At 46.1% G+C, this 19,581-nt stretch overlaps 1 protein-coding gene across 4 annotated transcripts in view; it reads left to right on the top strand.

Moving 5' to 3' along the window:
* Positions 1-19,581, top strand: part of Lrrc8d (leucine rich repeat containing 8 VRAC subunit D) — a 112,709-nt gene that overhangs the window by 24,177 nt on the left and 68,951 nt on the right. For 3 of the 4 annotated variants that reach the window (XM_036201272.1, XM_036201270.1, XM_036201271.1), the window contains one exon: positions 2,898-3,042. The exons of the other annotated variant lie outside the window; for it this stretch is intronic. The gene's annotated coding sequence lies outside the window, so the exon portion shown is untranslated. The remainder of the gene's footprint in view (positions 1-2,897; positions 3,043-19,581) is intronic. 4 annotated transcript variants of the gene reach the window in all.

Raw genomic sequence — 19,581 nt, 5'->3', positions numbered from 1 at the left:
TATATCCTTTGAAGCTGCTGCTGCTAATTTTTTTTTTTTTTTTTTTTGAAATAGGGTTCCTGGGTGTCCTGGAACTCACTATGTACATCAGGCTGGCCTTGAACACACAGAGATCTGCCAGCCTCTGCCTCCCAAATGCTTGGAGTAAAGGAATGTGCCATCTCACCTTAGCTGATGCTTATTGACAGGTTTTAAGCTGCAGGAAATGTTGAGCTAATGCCTTCCAAATTTCCCCCTCACTGGGGACGTTGGGGCAGAGAAGTGGTGGGTAGCCCTTTGGGAAGAAGCATTAAGTTTGTCAAAAGCATTGAAGAGCTGGGATGTGTCAGCTTCAGCAATGGGAAGCTGGTGGGCAGAGCAGGGCCTGAAAGAATTCTGCTTGGAAAGTTTCAATAATAAGCCCTCCATAGACTGACTGCTTGAGGGATTCCTGTGGCCCCTCTGCCCAGTCTCTGCCATGTTTGAATTCATTTGTGTTCCCTACAGTGCCTGTCTGTGCTCTTGTAGTGTGTGAAGGGAAGGGTGGGGCCAGAGAGATGCAATTTGTGTTCTTTTTTTTCTTTCTTTTTCCGAGACAGGGTTTCTCTGCGACTTTTGTGCCTTTCCTGGAACTCACTCTGTAGTCCAGGCTGGCCTCGAACTCACAGAGATCTACCTGGCTCTGCCTCCTGAGTGCTGGGATTAAAGGTGTGCACCACCACCACCTGGCACAATTGGTGTTCTTAGTAGGTGTCTGGAATGCCATTATTGCCAGGACACTTTAAAAGAGATGTTTCATTTCTTAGCCTGTGCCTGGAGAGTGATAGTACATGCTGTGGACAGATGAGCCGGAAATAAGTGCTAACTCGGAAGGAAATGGACAGCAGGACACAGACTTTCCTAAAAATTTCAGGCAGGGATTCAGTTTTGCAAGGCAGCATTTGGCTTTTTAAAAACTGCCCCATTAGACAAAAAGGAATTTAAGGGACAAATATTAGCAAGTTTGGTTCTGCACTGGACAGACTTTGTACTTTAGCATGTTAGTGGCCATTAGAACCTCTTGAACCTCTGCTACCAGGTAACTCTGAAAAGGCTCACAGAGCCAGCACAGACCATGTCCCCTGCTTGAGTTATCAAGGTACTTGCAAAATCAGGTGGGTGAAAAACTCAGCACACCCCACAGTGACAGCATCATTCAGAGACAAGGGATGGATCCCAGATGGTCTTGGCTTGACTTTTCCCCTAGAACGCACTATTGTGTTAGGAATTTAGAGTGTAGAGGAAATGACCCAGATTTTATACTTAGCAAAAACCTGTATCCAACTCTCCAGTGGACCACTCTGTAACTGAGACATCGGGTTGGTTACTTAACTTCTTGACCCTGTTTCCTCCTCTGGGAATATGGGAGCAAGGTTTTTACAGATCTGCTGGGAGATCTTAGGACCTAGAAGGGAGTAAGATGGGATCTGTCGAGCACTGAGTAGGACTTCAATTTGCACCAGTTTCTCCCTACTGCCAGAGTTTAGCTTTTTATACAGAATAATCAAGAGTTTATTGTTTCTGTTCTGTTCTGGGTTTGGAAACAAGACCAACTTCCTGAGACCAACAGGCTGATGCCACAACCATCTGTTAAGTGCCCACTGCTTGAGAGGTTCCAGGGGCAAGCAGGTTGCAAACTCTGGCCAGCTTCCCAAACTGGCAAACCCTTGACTCTGGTAGATTTTGAACCACCTGTTTACATTTTTACAAATTAAAAAAAAAAATTATAGTTATTTATTTCTATGCACGTGGGCACTTGTGTGCCCTGGCACACAATTATGGAAATTGGTTCTATCCTTCCACCGCCCATAGGTCTCCTGCTTGGTGGCCTACTGCCAAGTCACTTCCCGCCGCGACCCCACCCCCACCCCCTCCACGTGCACCTTAGTTTTACTACTCTGACATTCCTTTAAGTCAGGGCCAGCCTGTAAAGACACAAGCCACCAAGCCTGTCACCTAAGGTAGAGCCCCAGGACCCACGTGGTGGAAGGAGAGAGCTGCCTCTTGAAAGTTGCCCTCTGACCGCCACACGTGCATTGTGGCACGCATGCGCCGCCCACCTCTTCTCCTCCCCCCCCCCCGCCATAAATAAATTTAAAAACTAATAGAAAAGGAAATTAAGTCCAAAATGAACGTGATCTCAGAACTTTTCTGTGATTCGTGATCACATAGAAGATAAGTTTAGGGGTATGGTGGCGGTGGGGGTGGGGGGTGGTATCTGGTAACTGGACTGACGGATGCCCTTGATCTGAATGGAGACCCCAGGAGGAACTCAGCATATTTGCAGGGTGCCCCCCACCCCCAGTTCGTGACAGCTCTGCTGCGGCAGCTGTGCACACGCTTCTCTCTTGAGTCAGCACAAGACAAGTAATTTCCCATCCTGAAGCTTAGCTCCCTACTGCGCGTGGATCTGCTGGGATGTAGCGCCGAACTTCCCAGATTTGCATACTTGCTGCCTCCTCTCCCCGGGCAAAGCTCCGGTTTTGTCTTTACACCTTCCCCGAGGGGAGGTGATTCTTCTCTTGGGAGGAGGAGGCAGGGTAGGGAGGTGAGGCTGGAGGGAAGCGAAGGCCAAGTGCCTGCTGCCCACCCCGAGGGAGCCGGGAGCCGGGAGCCGGGAGCGTGGAGTCCGCCGGCCGGCAGGGAGGTGCATCCTGCAGCGCGGACTGGAACGGTGGACTGGAGCCGCGGCCGGCAGGGGGAGGCCGGGCCCGGGGGAAGCCAGCCGGGTGGTGCGGACCCCTCGCGGGGCAGTCGCAGGCTAGATGGCCGGTTCTGCAAACCGCTGCCCCTCGCTGCATGCTCGCACGCTCGCTTGCTCGGCGGCTGCTCCGCGCCCCCCTCGGCCAACACACTCTCTCTCGCTCTTTTTGAAACAGGAAGTGCACTGCTGACTGTAACGTGCTGCCGGCTCCCAGGATGGAGGAGTGAAGTCTCGCGTCGCAGCGGTTCCAGCCCCCGGAGCCCGCCCGCAGCCGAGTCCTCGAGAGCGCCCTGAGGGAGCAGGGTGGCCACCTGGTCCAGGTGTGCGGGCTGGGGCGGGAAGGCGAGGGGTCTTTGCTGGCGGGGACTTTCTTGATCGCCGGTCCCTGACACTATGTCCTCCTCCAGGAGTCTCTAGCACTTGGTCGCCACCGCCCAGGTATATGGGACAGGGCAGGAAGGTTCTGGGCTGTGCGGTTGGGGGACCTCTGGAAGATCCCCTAGATTGGCGCTCTCCGGGCTGGGCTGGTCCCAGGGCTGCCCTGGGGCTGTCTGGGCCGCCTCCTGGAGTCCCCAGCTGCCCTCACCACCCTCTCCACCCTCTCCAGCTGCTGCCCGGAGCAGCTGCTCTTTGTCCCTCACTCCCTGGCCCGAGGCTGTCTAAATACCGTTCTGGGAAGCTTGGGACTGTTGGGTGTTGCTGAAGTTGGTGTGAGGGGGAAAAGTGGAGGAGGAAGGAGGAAGCTACTGAGCTCTGGGCTTAGGGTAAGAGAGGCTTGGCAGCTAGGTTGGGAAGCTGAGGAGGTGGGTTGCCCGTAGAGCCAGGCCCTTCACAAATTGAGGGGATTGGTAGTTCAGACACACACCGGAAAAGTAGGGACCACAAATGAAGGACAGCAGCGAGTTCTGAGGTGTTTAGTCTGGTGTCTGGCTTGTTACCTCTGCTGTGGTTTCACTGTGTGGAAACATGGTGCTTTATAAATATGAGCCAGACATTTTTAATTTATTAAATTCCAGTTGTCACCAAACGAAACTAGAGGTTGCCTTTTCTCAAACTCACCAGGTAGATATAACTCCCTAAACATGCCTTGTTTGGATCCAGGTGTTAATAAATGCTCAGAAACAGGTGGGTTTATGCTATAGACTTTGTACCTTCATTTCTGAAGATGTTCTTCCCTGGAGGAGACAGCCTGGCCTTAGTCGACTGCCTTTATTTATTCACGGGAAGGAGATGGCTGTGTTGAGGCGGGACACTGGGGAATCACCTTGGCTGGGAAGACTGATGGGATGGGATGTTAAAGGTTTGCGCAGTGTGGAAGTCAGTCTCAACTTCTTACTTTTGGAGGCTGCAGTGTGAGCAAACGGCACAAGGAAAGTGAGACTCTGCCCAACGGAGGGTCTTTTCCTGTCCACACTTCAGCCCTTCATCTTTTTGGGCAACCATGCTTTCTCAAGAGGCAGGCTGATTACTGAGTTTAAATCCATGCCACTCAGTGGAGACCATGTAGCACCGAGTGGCCCAGAGCCCAGAAATTAGCTTGCCTCTGCCTCCCAAATGCTGGAATCAAAGGCTTGCAATTTCACACCCAGCCTAACTATATCATTCTAATGCTGAAATTGTTACAGCAAAATATATTTTTTCATAATTCATTTTGCTGTAAAGAAAACTCCCAGAAAGGCCAGTAAGTTTGTGCCCAACTTCTTTTTTTATGACAACAGTTGGGAGACTATTTCAATGATAATATTGCCTCGTTTCAGTGGTTCTTCAGAACATTCACCCATTAGACATTTTTATAGTTTTTATTTATTTTGTGTGTGGGGGGCTCACATCCGGCATAGCACACATCTGTGAGAGTCGTTTCTGTTTTCCACTGTGTGGGTCCAAGGAATCAACTCAGGTCATCAGGCTTGGTGGCAAGCGCCTTTACATGCTGAGCCACTAGCCAGTTCCAGAACATTAATCTCCTTAAATGTAGATATTTTGAGCACCTTAAAAATGTCGGCAATTGGTACAATATAGTAGCAGTAGCCAAAATATTTTTTAATGGACTGAGCAGTTAATTTTCCTCCTTGCTAGATAAATATGCCTTGACTTAGGTTTGAATTGAATTGTATATTATCTATATTTATGCCTCTTTGGTTTGGTTTTTCGAGACAGGGTTTCTCTGTGTGAGAGCCCTGGCTGTCCTGGAACTCACTCTGTAGCCCAGGCTGGCCTTGAACTCACAGAGATCCACCTGCCTCTGCCTCCCGAGTGCTGGGATTAAAGGCGTATGCCACCACCGCCCGGCTTATGTCTCTTCTTTTTCCAGATACACTTTAAGAATAAAAATAAACCACCCAAGAAGTCCTCATCTCTTCTCTTTCTCTCCTTTTTTTTTTTTTTTTTTTTTAAGTTCTGCTGAGGAGTGGACTCAGGACCTTGTATGTGCTAAGCAAACACTCATTTAGCTACACATGATTTCACAAAAAATATTTCTGAAGGATCCATATGGCTATATTATTTTTCATACTTTTATATCCAGGTATATGCACTGTCTTCAGGTTTATTAACTGCTTGAGGACTTTGCTTGCCATCTCTCAGTCACTCTGCTTTAAGATACGGGTTTCTGAACCTCCCAATCTGGCCCTGTTTGGCCAGGGTGTGTATTCCTACCTTAGTAGAGTTTTTTGTTTTTAGATTTATTTTATTTCATGCGTGTATGTGTGTGCCAGGTGCCTGTGGAGGTCAGCAGAAGACCTCAGATCCCCTGGAACTGGATTTAGTAGAGACAGTTGTGAGTCACCACGTGGTTGCTGGGAATTGAACCCGGGTCCTTTGGAAGAACAGCAGTGCTCTTAACCGCTGAGCCATCTTTTCAGTCCCCCTCAGTAGAGTTTAAACTTAGTTTAAACTTGGCATCCTTCACTGTTTGCAGGGCTCCTTTCTGTATCTCACGTGTAATCAGTGGGTTCTGGCAACAATGAGGTGAAGCAGTGGTTCTCGGCGAGAGAACGAAGGTTCAGTGGCTGTGTTAGTCAATGGCGATGCTGGGTCTTAGGGTCTTGGGTTTAAGGCCCTCAACTCTTGGTAGTCTGGGAAGTTGGTGCCTCAGAGAGAGTGGTGCTAAATCAGGTGGGCCTTCGTTAGTCCAAAAAAGGAGCCCGCACCCAGGGTCAGATGTCCCCCAGTTTGTCGTCTTTTCTCCTTCTTCTCTGTTTAGACTGGGCTTAGAGCTTGAGGCATTGCCTCTTCTGTGTCTGTTGCTAGGCCTGGTTCTGTTCACATGAGCGTGTTCACATGGTGTGTTTTCATCTGCAGCGTCTCATCTCAGGTGTCAGTGAGTGTTCACCCCTTCCAGGAGTTAGCTCAGCACTCTGCAAGCTTTCAGGATTACAGAGAACCCTCTCCTCTTCCCGTCTTTGGACGTAAGTCAGTTCATACCTGGTGTGTGCTTCTTCCTGCAGCCCATTGGCATGACACATTTCCCACATACACTCATATCCGCTGAGAAGTTCCCATTATAGAAAACCAAGGGTAAACTCACTGAACTTTACATTAAGATAAGAAATTTTAAGCTGGGCGGTGGTGGTGCACACCTTTAATCCCAGCACTCGTGGGGCAGAGGCAGGCTGATCTCTGTGAGTTCGAGGCCAGCCTGGTCTACAGAGTGAGTTCCAGGACAGGCTCTAAAGCTACACAGAGAAACCCTGTCTCAAAAAAAACAACAACAAAAAAAAAACCAAAATGACATGAATTTTTTAAAAAAAAAAATAGTCCCTAGAAGGAACTGCTTAGTTGACAGAGTGCTTGTATACTGTCCAAGAAGCCCTAGGGTTGATTCCCAGCTTTGGGTAGCTTTTATGTGGTAGTGCACAGCTATAATTCCAGCATTGGAGAAGTAGAGACTGTCTAAGCTACATAGTGAGTTTGAGGCCAAACTGGGATACACAAAAAATGTCTGTTCAAAAAGGAAAAGTTCCTATGTGGAAATAAGTTTATTTTATTTTCTTTGCATTCCTTAAATTTGAGGCTTTGCTTAACTGGGTTTTTATGTTATATCTAGAAAGATAGTAATTAGAATTTGTGGTCCACTTTCTTTGGGAAATGCTATATGAACAACTTGCCTTCTTTTCAGTTACTGGTATCTTTAGCAGTCTAAAGACTCTGCGATACATCGTCAGAATGTCAGGGAGAAGACGGGAAAGGGCAAGAGAGGAAAAGTGAGGTTTTTGTTTCTTTCTTTATGATTTTTTTTTTTTTTTTGAAGCTGAGGATCGAACCCAGGGCCTTGCGCTTGCTAGGCAAGCGCTCTACCACTGAGCTAAATCCCCAACCCTGTTTCTTTCTTAAGGGAAAATGAATTGATACACCGAGGTTTCCTTAAGTGCCAGGCACTGCCGTTTCTGTTTGTGTGGAAGACTTGCTTGAGAAGTGGCTCTGACTCCTGCAGCAGAGGCCGAGAAGGAAGGGCAACTGGCTTTGATGTTAAATGCCAAGGAGAAGTTAGTGATCAAGAGGAGATTTGCAGTGGAGATCAATGCAAGCTAAGGTTTTTGTTGTTTCCAAACTCTATTACCTTTCTTCATGCGGATTATAAAGTAAAAATTATTGTCTCTGTCGGAAATTGTACTGTAAGAGTTCTCAACTCTTAAAACAAACCAGGATGCTTTTGATTTGCTAATAGATTTCAGAGGTCTTGACTTATTTACAGTTTTATTTTTGTCATCTCTGGCGAGAAAGTTACTTAATATTACTCAACTAGACATGGAAGAGTGACCACAAGCTGTTTGTGTTTGTGACATAGTTGTACTTCTGAGTATGAGGCAAGGGATTCAGGGTATGGGATCCCGCCAGGACCTTAATCCAATTCAGGACCGAAGTAAAACTGCTTCAGACTGGAAATGGTGAAGAGGTGGCCAGCATCCATAGTACATTGCCCCTCAAACTGTAAGGATTCCTGGGTGTGAGTTTTTTCCTCTTCGTTGGACATTAGAATGGTGATGTGCAAAGTCCTGACTTCGGGTCTAATCTTGTTTCCTACGGGTCTAATCTTGTTTCCTAATTTTGAAGTCTTTGTAGTTACTCAGTCATAGGAAATGGGATTTCTTTTTACCCCAGCCTCCAGTGAGATCCCTTCCTTTGCATTTGCCGGGACTTAGACACCATCACTGCCTTTTCAGCTGCTGCCGCCTCCATGCCAGACTTGTATTCGTCTCCCAGAAACCAAGAGAGTCTCACCCTTAACCTTTATGCTGTGTGATAAGCATGTGGAAAAGGTCCCATTATTTGTATCTTCTGCAGTGGGGAAAATGTGGACATTTGTTTTGGATTGGTCTCTCAGGCTCTTAGGAAGATTCTGTCAGTGTCTAGTGGGTCAGTGAAGTCTGCTAGGGTTAGTACACGAAGTTCTTTATTTTATAGTTAAAAAAGAAAAAAAAAACCCACAAACATTTCTTAGTGCTAGAACCCAGGAGAATAAGAGTTTGATGCTTGCCTAGATTACATACTAGGACCTTGGTGTGTGTGTGTGTGTGTGTGTGTGTGTGTGTGTGTTCCCTATTTATTTAATGTCTCATATACTTTCCAGATACTTGTGGATGCTGTGTAGTTCTCTTGGTACTATGCATGCTGGGTAATGACCCTGTTTATGAAAAGAAACAGAGGCAGGCTCAGATTGTGACTTAGACAAACCCTGGCCTATTCCAGATTTGTGCAGGCCCTAGTCTTACACATCTCCTTCCCTGCCTCCTTCTGTCCTTCTGTCTCTGTCTCTCTGTCTCTCTGTCTCTCTCTCTCTCACTTAATCCTTACCCTGACCTATAGAAAGCAGTGATCCTGGTTCGCCTAGTCTGACCTGCCTTTTCTGTGAAGGTTAAGTTGGGAGAGAGCTGTGAGGGCGCTGATGATGTTTTTGTAAATTGTTTTGACTTTCACAGATGTATTTCTATTTTCTCTAAGGAGCCAGGGTGTACAGAGTTATTGGCCTCATTCTTTTAAAGACTCGCTACTTTTTTATGTATGTGTATGTCTGTCTGGTTGAGTGTAAGCTACTTGTGCATGTGCTCATGGAAGCCAGTAGAGAGCATTGGATGCCCTGGAACTGGAGTTACAGGTGACTGTGAGCCACCCTGTGGGTGCTGCTCTTAAATGCTGAGCCATCTGTCCAGCCGGGTGAGTTTTTTGATACAGTTGTGTGCACGTAATAAGTTTTTATCTCCATCAATGCCCCATAATGACTTTTTTTTTTTTTTGGGTAAATGGTCTCATTTGCTATGTAGAGTAGGCTGGCTTTGGACTCAGAGATTCAGACATTTATCTACCTCTGCTTCCTAAGTGCTGGGATTAAAGGCATGTGCCACTGCATCTGACACTGCACAGAGTCTTAAAATTTTCTTTTAAGGTTTTCATACATGACTGTCTGTTGAGCATTTTCTCCTCGCTGCCATCCTCCCTTCTCTTCTCCCTCCCCGTTAGCACTGTCTGTCTTTCCAGATAGGGCCACTTTTCCCTATCATAAATAAACAAATGATTTTATGTCTATGAAATCTAGGAACCATAATGACTTATTTTACTAACAAATTTCCTGTGGTTACTAATGGGCTTTAATTGCACCTCATAGTTTAATTTTGCCTTTTTGTGAGATTTTTGAGATTTCTTCATTAATTAACTGCCCTGAGTATCTTTTCATGTCTTTGGTATCTCCTTTTCCTCTGCCGAATCTTCCCTTTCCTTGAAAGAATTTCTAGAGTATCTGTTATGTTCTATAAATTAATCCTTTGTTTTACACACACACACACACACACACACACACACACACACACACACACACGGTCTCAGCCCGGTGGTAAGTGTTACATACCTTTCATCCCAGCACTCAAGAGGCAGAGGCAGGCAGATCTTTCTGAATTTGAGGCCAGCTTGGTCCATAGAGTAAGTTCCAGGACAGCCCAAACACAGAGAAACCCTGTCTCAGGAAAAACAAAACAAAATGGTGGGAGGGCAGAGGCAGAGGCTAACTTATCTTAGGCTAGCCTCAGACTTGGTATGTAGCTGGGTATGTCCTTGAACTTCTGATCTTCCTGCTGGAGTGCTAGGGTTACAGATGGGTGCCACCTGGCCCAGTTTATCACAAACCCCTTTTTATTCTAAAGGGTCATGTTTTAATAATTTCCCTCAAAATTCTTTATCATGGAATCCATTCCACACTCTGGTGCCGTGGCCATTGTAGAAGCAGGGATTCTGTTCACTTGGCTTATTTGTGTGTTCTTGGGCCTTCAATACACTGTTTCATTGTTACAGGTACCTTTATATAACTTAATCTTGTTAGCGTAATTGACATATTAATGTAAGTTAAGAAGGTCACACATGGTTTAAGTTTGTTATTTTAGCTTTTTGTGATACTGGGGATTAAACCAAGGACTCTCCACATGACAGCAAGCCTCGTCCCTCTGAACTATACCCAGTCCTGAGACTATTTTAAAGCAGTATCCTGGCTTTTGTTTGTGTGTCTTTAGTTTATTTTATTTATGGCAGGCTCTACTGTATCCACAGCTGGTCTCCAGCTTGTAGCCAACGATAAATTTGGACTTTTTATTCTCCTGTTCCCACCTCCTGTGTGCTGGGATTATAGACATGTTCCACCATGCCTGGCCCATGCAGTGCCGGGGACCAACCCCAGGGCTTTGGGCAGGCTAGGCAAACACTCTACCAATTAAGCTGTAGCCACAGCTGGTGTCTTAATTCTTTGCACACATCAGTACATTTTCTAGATGGATCTACTGATACGGAATATTGTGTAGTTTGATGGCAGCTTCCTTGGAACATTACCTCTCTGTGTCCCTGCTTGCTTGTTGGCGGTGGTGACCTTCTTTCACGCTGGTCCTCATGGCAGGGCAGTGTGTCTCCCTTTAGAGGGTTCTCTTTCTTCTTCAGTGCTGTTCGTGAGCTTGTGTAGCTTGGGTGGTTTTGAATGTTTTATGAGGTATGATGTGGTAATACTTGGTGCATACCCTTGAAAGCCTGTTAATTATAGATGTCTCTTTATGACTGGGAAAGCAGCACCCTCTCAGCTTGGTTTGCTCCAGGTTTCCCCTGCTCTGGTGTGTTCTAGTTCACAGGGTCTCATTTCTCCAATTTGTATCATGTGGAATACCACATTATTTTATTTGGGAAGTAAGCTTTTGCATTCCAGGACAAAGTACAATGTACATTGCTTGGATTTTTTTTGGCTGTTGTTGTTGGTTTTTCGAGACAGGGTTTCTCTGTGTGGTTTTGCGCCTTTTCTGGAACTCGATTTGTAGACCAGGCTGGCCTTGAACTCACAGAGATCCACCTGCTTCTGCCTCCCAAGTGCTGGGATTAATAAAAGCATGTGCCGCTGCCGCCACTGCCACCACCACCACCACAAAGTTTTGGTGCCTGTCCTGGATCTTGCTCTGTAGACCAGGCTGGCCTTGAACTCACAGAGATCCACCTGAGTCTGCCTCCTGAGTGCTGGGGTTAAAGGCGTGTGCCACCACTGCCCAGCTGGATTATATATATATATAAATTTGAGATCACTAAATAAATATTTTTGATCTTGTTGAATATTGCGTGACAGGGTACTATAGGCCAAAGATGGTGGTGTCCTTTCCCCTCTGTTCTAGGGTTATATGAATTATAGGTCATAGTTTTTGTTTAGTTGTTTGTTTGATTGTTTGAGATAAGGTCTTACTATGTAGCTCTGGCTGCCCTGGAACTCAGTATATAGCCCAGGCTGGCCTCAAACTCAGAGATCTGCCTGCCTCTGCCTACCAAGTGCTGGGTTAAAGGTTTGTGCCTCCACTCCTGGCCTTAAATTTTTTCTTTTGAAACAGGATCTCATGTAGCCCAGGCTGGCCTCAAACTCCTGATATATCTGAAGATGACCCTGAACTTCTGGTCCTTATGCCTCCATTTCTCAAGAGGTGGGGCTAACAATGTGTGCCATCATGCCCAGTTACTGCTGTGCTAGGGTTTGAACACAGGGCTTTACCAACTGAGCTACACCCAACCCCTTTGTCTGTACTTGTTAAGGTAATATAAGAGAGAGTTTCAATTTTTATTTAATTACTGACAATGATGAATCTTGTATTAAGCATGATAAAATTATAACAGTGAATGTTCTGACTCCAGAACCTGCTTAGACAGATAAAGCCTGTCTATCTGTTAGAATTCTTCTCCCACTAATGTGCTTTAAACAGGATATATTATCTATTTGGCTGAGTGATTATAATGGCCCTTAGCACTTATGGAGGACTTCATCAATATCGGTATTCCCATTTCGTGTTCAGATTCTTCTCTGCTACCCTCATCAGCTGTCAGACCCACCTTTCCTACTAACCCCCTCTCATGCTCATTATCCTAATATAATTGGCATCCAAACTGCTTCATCATCCTACAGGTATTTGCCAAGTTCCAAACCATTGAATCTCAGTTCCCTCTCTACCTTCTTCTTAGCTCTTGTGTACCTGACATTGTGTTAAGTTTGGAGTATAAAACAGAGAATCAAAAAGCACCAGAACTCAGAAAACAGGCACATAAACCACTATCTACAATTTAGCTCACAAGATAGACACGTGCACCAGTGACCAGACTGAAGAGTTTAAGACACACATGTGACTAGAATACACTGTGACAGGTGACAGAGCAGGACACCGTGACAGGTGACAGAGAACAGGACACCATGACAGGTGACAGAGAACAGGTGACGAGAACAGGACACCGTGACAGGTGATGGAGCAAGACACCATGACAGGTAACAAGAACAGGACACCATGACAGGTGACAGAGAACAGGTGGTGAGAACAGGACACTGGGACAGGGGACAGGACACAGCGACAGGTGATGGAGCATGACGCCGTGATGAGTGACGGGGGACAGGACACCATGACAGGGGGCAGGACACAAAGAAACTGATTTTGTGCGTTCCCGTTTGTGAGGAAGAGAATCCCTAAAAGGCAATTTCGTGTTCAGTGCTCCATTAGTTCCCAGGCTGAGCAGGACAGAGCTGTCCTGATGGAGCAGCCGTAGGTTAGAGATGCAGACCCCGTGTGACACAGCAGTGACTGGAATGAGACGGGCGTGCTGAGGAGAGCAGAGAGGCTCTGCTCTGGTGCTTGTTCAGCTCACACCTAGGGTCCTCCATGCTGTTCTGGAAGTGTGGGCTTCATCCCAACAGCCTTGGGGAATCTCAGACCTTAGAGAAATGCTCAGTTTATGTTTTTAAGGTGTGGGACCGAAGCAGAGGTCCGGGGTGCTGCAGTGGTCCAAGGTGATGCAGCAGAGGTAATGTGGTCTTCAGCCGAAGTGATGGGAACAGAAAGGAGAGGGTGGACCAGAGAAATACTTAGGAGGAAGAATTGATTTCTGGTTAGGCAGAAAATGGGAGAGGAGGAAGGAAGAGAAGAGCAAAGAGTTTTTCTGATTGGAAACTGTCACTGAGATGTCATTAGTGAGGACAGAAAACCAAAGAAGGACAAGTTTGGGGAGCACAGTGAGTTTGTTTAAAACCCCTTTTTACATGTATTTATTGAGTGGGTGGGAGGTAGGGGTCTCGTGTTCCACAGCGTGTATGTGGAGGTCAAGGGACAGCTTGCAGGTTTCAGTTCTCTTCCATCTTCTGTGTGCCAGGGGCCCCCCCCTGCACTCAGGTTATCCGACTTGGCAGCATGTGGTCTTTCCTACAGAGGCATCACCTCCCTGGGCCTGTTTGATGTGAAGCTGGGGTGTCCGTCGGGCTTTGAGAAGTGCGGGCCTGGGAAGAATGTGAAGACAGGCCAGGTACACATGGCTGCTGGCACAGACCTGCATAGCCACAGACGTAATTGACATCCTCCAGGCATGGCCAAAGGATCAAAGAGTTAGTGAAGAGCGAGCACTTAGTCATATAATCCTTGCAGTAACCTCCGTGAGAGAATTACTTACCATCCTGTCCGTACATGGTGTCTGAAGCTCAGTAAGCAGCCAGGTCAGCCAGGTTGTGAACAGGGAGCAGCTAGCTAGCTGCTGGGTCATCAGGGGACACGGCAATGTCACTGGCGAAGAGAACAGGGGTGACTAGATTTGGTCACGTATTTAGTTGGTAGTTAGAACAGTTAGTTACCTGTAAAGTTAACTCAGGTGAAGAAAATAGGAGATGAGAAGCAGGGTCGAGAGAGCAGGTGGTTGATTGTGTGTGTACAAGGCCATCCTTGTTTGTGAAGCACATGATGATCACTGCTACTTTTCTCCCCTTTTGGTTTTTTGAGGCAGGAGCTCAGTATGTATTTCTGGATGGCCTAGAACTCACTCTGTAGGCCAGGCTAGGTCTAACTCACAGAGATGTGCTTGCCTCTGCCTCCTGAGAGCTGGGATTAAAAGCATGGGTGGTTAACATTTATGGTTGATTCATTGATTGAGAAATGTGATTAAGGGTAGGAGAGGGGATGATTTACAGAAAAAGTTTGAGGTATACTGGGGTCATGCTCAGTAGCATATGGTGGGGTTATCCTAGAAGGAAGTCAGGACAGCCATTCTCTGGAGAGAGGACAAGGGCTCCATGTGAATGTAGGTGAATGTGCAGGTGGGTGGGGAAGGAAGCTAAGAAATCCACTCCTGTGGCTGGGAGAGTATTAGCAAGGGAACAGATGAAGTCTGCTGCCAGGGGCCTTGAGACAGACATTCAGAAGTTACCTCAGGAAAAGGAGCCGCTGGGTCAGGGAGGATCAAGAGTTGTGCATTTGTTTTATTGTATTTATTTATTATGTATGTGTTGTGGAGCACTTGTGGAGGTCAGGGCACAACTTGAGGGAGCCGGTTCTCCCCATCCTCACGTGTCTGTCCGGTTGAGGTCTTCAGACTCAGTGGTAATTGCCTCTACCCACGGAGCCATCTTGCCCACCCCCGTTGCCCATTCTTTAAGTTCCTGTCAGTTCTGTGAGGTTGGCTTTCCTTGATGACAGCATGTTATGACAGCATGTGAACTTCTGAACAGAACACCATGGCCTTGCCTGAGAGTCGAGTTTATTGATGGATGTGGAAGAACCTAAGGTGGACCAAGAAGATGGGGAGCTGAAGACCGAATGTTAAGGAATTTGAGCGCTGTAGGGAAATCACTCACCTTGTGAGGCTTCAGTTTTCCTGTCTGGTGGTGGAAGAAGTTAGATTTTATGTCTTCTCATCTCCTATAGCTCTCAGGAGTCTGGGGAGACTTGCACACCATTAGAAAACAAACTAATGGATCAGAGCAAACCAAGCCCCTGCTCACAGTAGCTCTTAGGCCCCTGTCCTTAGGGGGTTGGCAGCTTAAGATAGGGTCAGCTGTGGGATAATTTGTGGCCCTGGACATCAGCTGGGGAGAGGTCACGGCCGGGAAAGGAGACAGACAGGAGGTAAAGCTGTGGCTGTTCTGTGCCCATTTTGTGTGACGTGGGTCACTGTGCAGCCACCTTTTAAGAATGGAGCTAACCCCAGGGGTGGGGCTGGCATTAGGGGGTGAGTCCAGGTCAGGTAAGTGGCTGTGGAGATTACTGTAATAACTTAACAAGCTACAAAGGTGACAGGACACTCTCTTTACAATTAAGCCTCTAATCTTTAGGCTGTCAGAGATCCCAGAATCCTGGGCACTTCCTTCCCCCACGTTCCGCTGTTAGACAACCGAGTGCCTGGAAAATTCTTCACCGGAAGAAACAGGGTGTAACAGACTCAGTGAAATGTTTTTCCAAAATTCACTCTTTTAAGGCTGGGAATACTACTCTGTCTCTACTCCAGTTATCTAGAGTCTGAAACTCTTACTTTTTCCCCATAATTAAATATTCTTCAAAGTGAGGCATAGTCTAAAAATGAAAACCATTTCATCTTGAACTTAAATCGTCTTCTCTAAATGTGTTCTCCCATTTCCTGAGAAACAGCAGGAAGGAGATGCTTTCTCTAAATAAACTAAGCAGCCTGAGTGTGAACTCGGGGCAGTGGGGATCAGAGATTCCAGCGTGGTCACCCAATGGGAAGTTTCCAGTCATTTCTATAACCTCAGAAAGACAAGTCTAATACTAGTGTTGTTGTTTATATATTGGTTTGGCATGAAGTATGAGAATATATGTATAACTTGGGAGCATGCCTTGAGTGTGCTTGGGATCATTGGTTGTCGCCATCCTAGAATCTGTTTCTGAGTTGATTAGGGTGGCATACCTCAGTGGGGAAATGTCCTTCTTAGCCATCGCATTTAAGAACAGACCACCATCTGACTTTCTGCGTGGTTTGACTAAGAACGGTCCCCATTGGGTCATTTGAATGCTTGGTCCCCAGGTTGTAGAAACCTTTGATAGGATTAGAAGGATTAGGAGGTATGGTGTTGTTGGAAGAAGTAGTTCACTGGGGTGGACTTGGAGGTTTCAAAAGCCCATGGTAGGCCCAGTCCCTCCCTCCCTCTCTCTCTTTCTGTCTCTGACTGTCTCAGGGATGAGAATGCAGCTCTCAGCTCCTTCTTCAGCAACATGCCTGCTGTTGTGCTCCCTGCCATGATGATAATCTGAAACTATCAGCAAGCCCCTAATTAAATACTCTTTTACAAGGGTTGCTTCGGTCATGGTGTCTCTCCATAGGAACAGAACAGCCAACAAGACACAGCTCTCTTTGAACTGACACTCCATTTAGCCCGGTAAACTGTCTCATAACTGTTCTAGTAGGAAACGGTTAGCAGCTTAAGCCCTCAGCTCCACCAAAAAATGGAGTTGGTGACAGTAATTATATATGAGTCTGTATGTATATTTATTTATCTTTGGATAAGAATAGGGTGTTTATTAATACTTACTTCCAGAGACAAGATTTCATGATCATTATCATTCATCTTGTAATGCGTGGTGCTCTGTTCTGTCCGTGGTGTATAACAGGTCAGACAGTTTATATTGGGAATATTACATGTAATTGGCACCTTTGTAGGTAGGATTATTATGCTCTCAAGAGACTAAATTCCCCCCTTGCATTGTCTTTGAAGAGAGGATAGAGGGAGCAGGATGCAGCTCAGCACGTGGGTGGCATGCGTGAGGCTCTGGTCCATCCCTAGCCTGGGATCAAACCAGCTAGGGCTATCGTCCATTTCTTAATCTCTTTCTTTTTGACCCAAGTCTTTATATTTAGTATGTTTCTTGTGGACAGGTTTTTTTTCCCTACTTTACCAGTACCGTGTATATTTAAGTATATTCAAGTCATTCACATCTAGCGGGATCAGTGGTGAAGGGTTACTGTTTACAGTGTTTGCAATTGCTCTCTAGCCGTTGCATTTGATTTTGGCTTCCCTTTTCGGCCTTATGTGTTTTTTGTTTGTTCGTTTATCAGTTTTGTTGTTTCTCACTATATTGTTCAGACAGGCCTCCAGCTCACTCCCAGCCCTTCGTTCTCTCTGCCTCTGGGATTACAAACACGTATTGCCATACTTTCTTTTGAAAGTGTTGAGTGGTGGCCTTACAGTTTTTGGTTGACCCCCCCACCTCAATTTTATTATTATTATTATTATTATTATTATTATTATTATTATTGACTTGCACAGCTATAGGGTTGACCTGACTGGAGCAAGGGAAATAATGGACTCATTATACAGAAAAGCTGGGATCCGGTGGGCCGGGCATTCTGATGGAGACATACCAGCACCCTGGAAGCTCAGCAGTTTTATAAAATAAGCTGATGGAGGATCGCTTAGCTCATCACAGTAGGGTCCCTGTAGGGAGCCATTGTAAGGTGCAGTCATGCTGGAGGAGGAGGCTGTAGCTGATGTTTTCTACACACACTGTCAGCATCCATAGTTGGACCAGGGGAAGGCCTGCAACTCCGCCGAGGCTGATTAAGGGAAGAGCTTGTTCCCATAGTTTGAGGCCTTAGGGTCTTTGACATGGCCATACTCATGTTGTGAACGTTGATTCTTCTTCTTTTTTTTTCTTTTTTCTCTTCCTTTTTTTGTTTTTTCAAGACAGGGTTTCTCGGTGTAGTTTGGTGCCTGTCCTGGATCTCGCTCTGTAGCCCAGGCTGGCCTCGAACTCACAGAGATCCGCCACTGAACCATCTTGCTGGCCACCAACTTCTGCATTTTAAAAGGAAAGATAATTATCCGTATGTGATATGCACAGAATAGAGTTTGGAAGGGATATCCATGAATACATTAAGAGTAGTCAGTCATTGCTCTGGTAAAATTATAGATGATTTTTAGAAAGACTTGCTTTTAATTGTGTGTGTGTGTTTGTGCGCGTGCATATGAGTGCTGGTGCCCCAGGAGGACAGAGGTGTCGGATCCTTAGGAGCTGAAGTCATAGGTAATTGTGAGCCTCCCCAAATGAGTGCTGGGAACTGAGCCCTGTTCCTTGGCCAGAGCAATATGCTCTCTTAAGAGCTCAGTCTTCTCTCTAGCCCTATGGATCATTTTTGCTTTTTTAAAAAATATAGCTTTCTGTATTTTCTGAGCTTTAAAAATACTCAGCTGTTACATTTATTATCAAAATGACCCCAGTTCTTTCCATCTTGAAGAGAAGAGGTAACCACGAGGAAGCAAAGGGAGAAGAGTCACCTGCATTCTAAATTTGCACCCAGCCTGTTTGGAGTTTGGGCACACAGTTTGAGCACACAGTCTCACATCACCTCCACTTTCTGGGCAAGAAGAAGATGGAGTTGGCTGCTTTTTGTTTTATCTGTCCTGCTCCTTCTCAGCCTGTACAGCAAGAAGGACCTTAAGCATGTCTTGGGAATCAGTCTGCTCCAAGGCATCAGGAGAAGGTTTCTTAACTGACTTCACTGGTTCTCTCTTTCTCCATAATTGAGATTTTTTTTCCCCTTGTACAGAACTACTTTGTGCCTCTTTTGAAAAATAATGAGCTGAATGAGAATGTTCCAAAGCTACCTGAAAACACTGCCTGGGGGTGGGGGGGGAGACGCATCGAGACAGGGTTTCTCGGTGTAGTTTGGTGCCTGTCCTGGATCTCGCTCTGTAGCCCAGGCTGGCCTCGAACTCACAGAGATCCGCCTGCCTCTGCCTCCCGAGTGCTGGGATTAAAGGCGTGCGTCACCGCCTCCTGGGAAAGCATAGCTTTTCAAATACAGCTTTCAGCTGTTTGGTTTTGTTTATAAACATGCAGCTGGTGGTTTGCTGGCATGAATCTGGTGAGGGAGTCAGGTGTGGGGGGATCACTTGTGAATGGTGTGGGCATAGTAATGACTGATGTGAGGCTGTCCAGAGATCAGGAAGAGGAAATGTCTGAGAAAATTGTGATTACTGTTGTTCTGATATTTATTATTCCTTATATTTTCTGAATTTATTTGGGTTTCTGATATAAAGCAGATCCAACTAAGGTTTAGGAAAAATAGCATCGCTTAATGCAAACAGATAAATGGTGACTGTCTATTGTTATTGTTACTACTTTTGAAGGATTCCAGATTGACTCAGGCCTCATGTATGACAGACAAGCATGTGCCACAGCTATTGCTTGGGCTCACATGTATGAATAATTGCTATTTAAGGGATTATGAACAGAATGCAGCAATTTTTCTTTATAATAATTTCAGAGTAGATATTTTACAAGTGAGTGAGTTCCTGGGGTACTTTAAGAGAATATTGAAATGTGAATGAGGTTTTTATTATTTATAATAAAATCCTATCACACTATTCAGTAGCTGGGAGTGAGTAGCGAATTTGACTTCGTACTCATTTTTGAACAGCGATGTGATAGTCGGAGGGTCGCATTGGCAGAGGAACATGGGTGCAGGTTCTCTGCCCTGCTTTACCCATGGGGCCGTGGGACCTTGCTCCCATTGCTTTCTCCCTTGTCTTCAACCTGCTGCTTGCAGCTGTGAAAATCAGTGAGACCCAGGCTGGGGCTAAGGACTGGAGAGGGAGAGAA

Source organism: Onychomys torridus, chromosome 10, assembly GCF_903995425.1.
Source record: "Onychomys torridus chromosome 10, mOncTor1.1, whole genome shotgun sequence".
In the NCBI taxonomy this organism is placed as follows: domain Eukaryota; kingdom Metazoa; phylum Chordata; class Mammalia; order Rodentia; family Cricetidae; genus Onychomys; species Onychomys torridus.
Note: the sequence above shows the minus strand (reverse complement) of the source record. Positions and strands in the feature narration are given on the sequence as shown.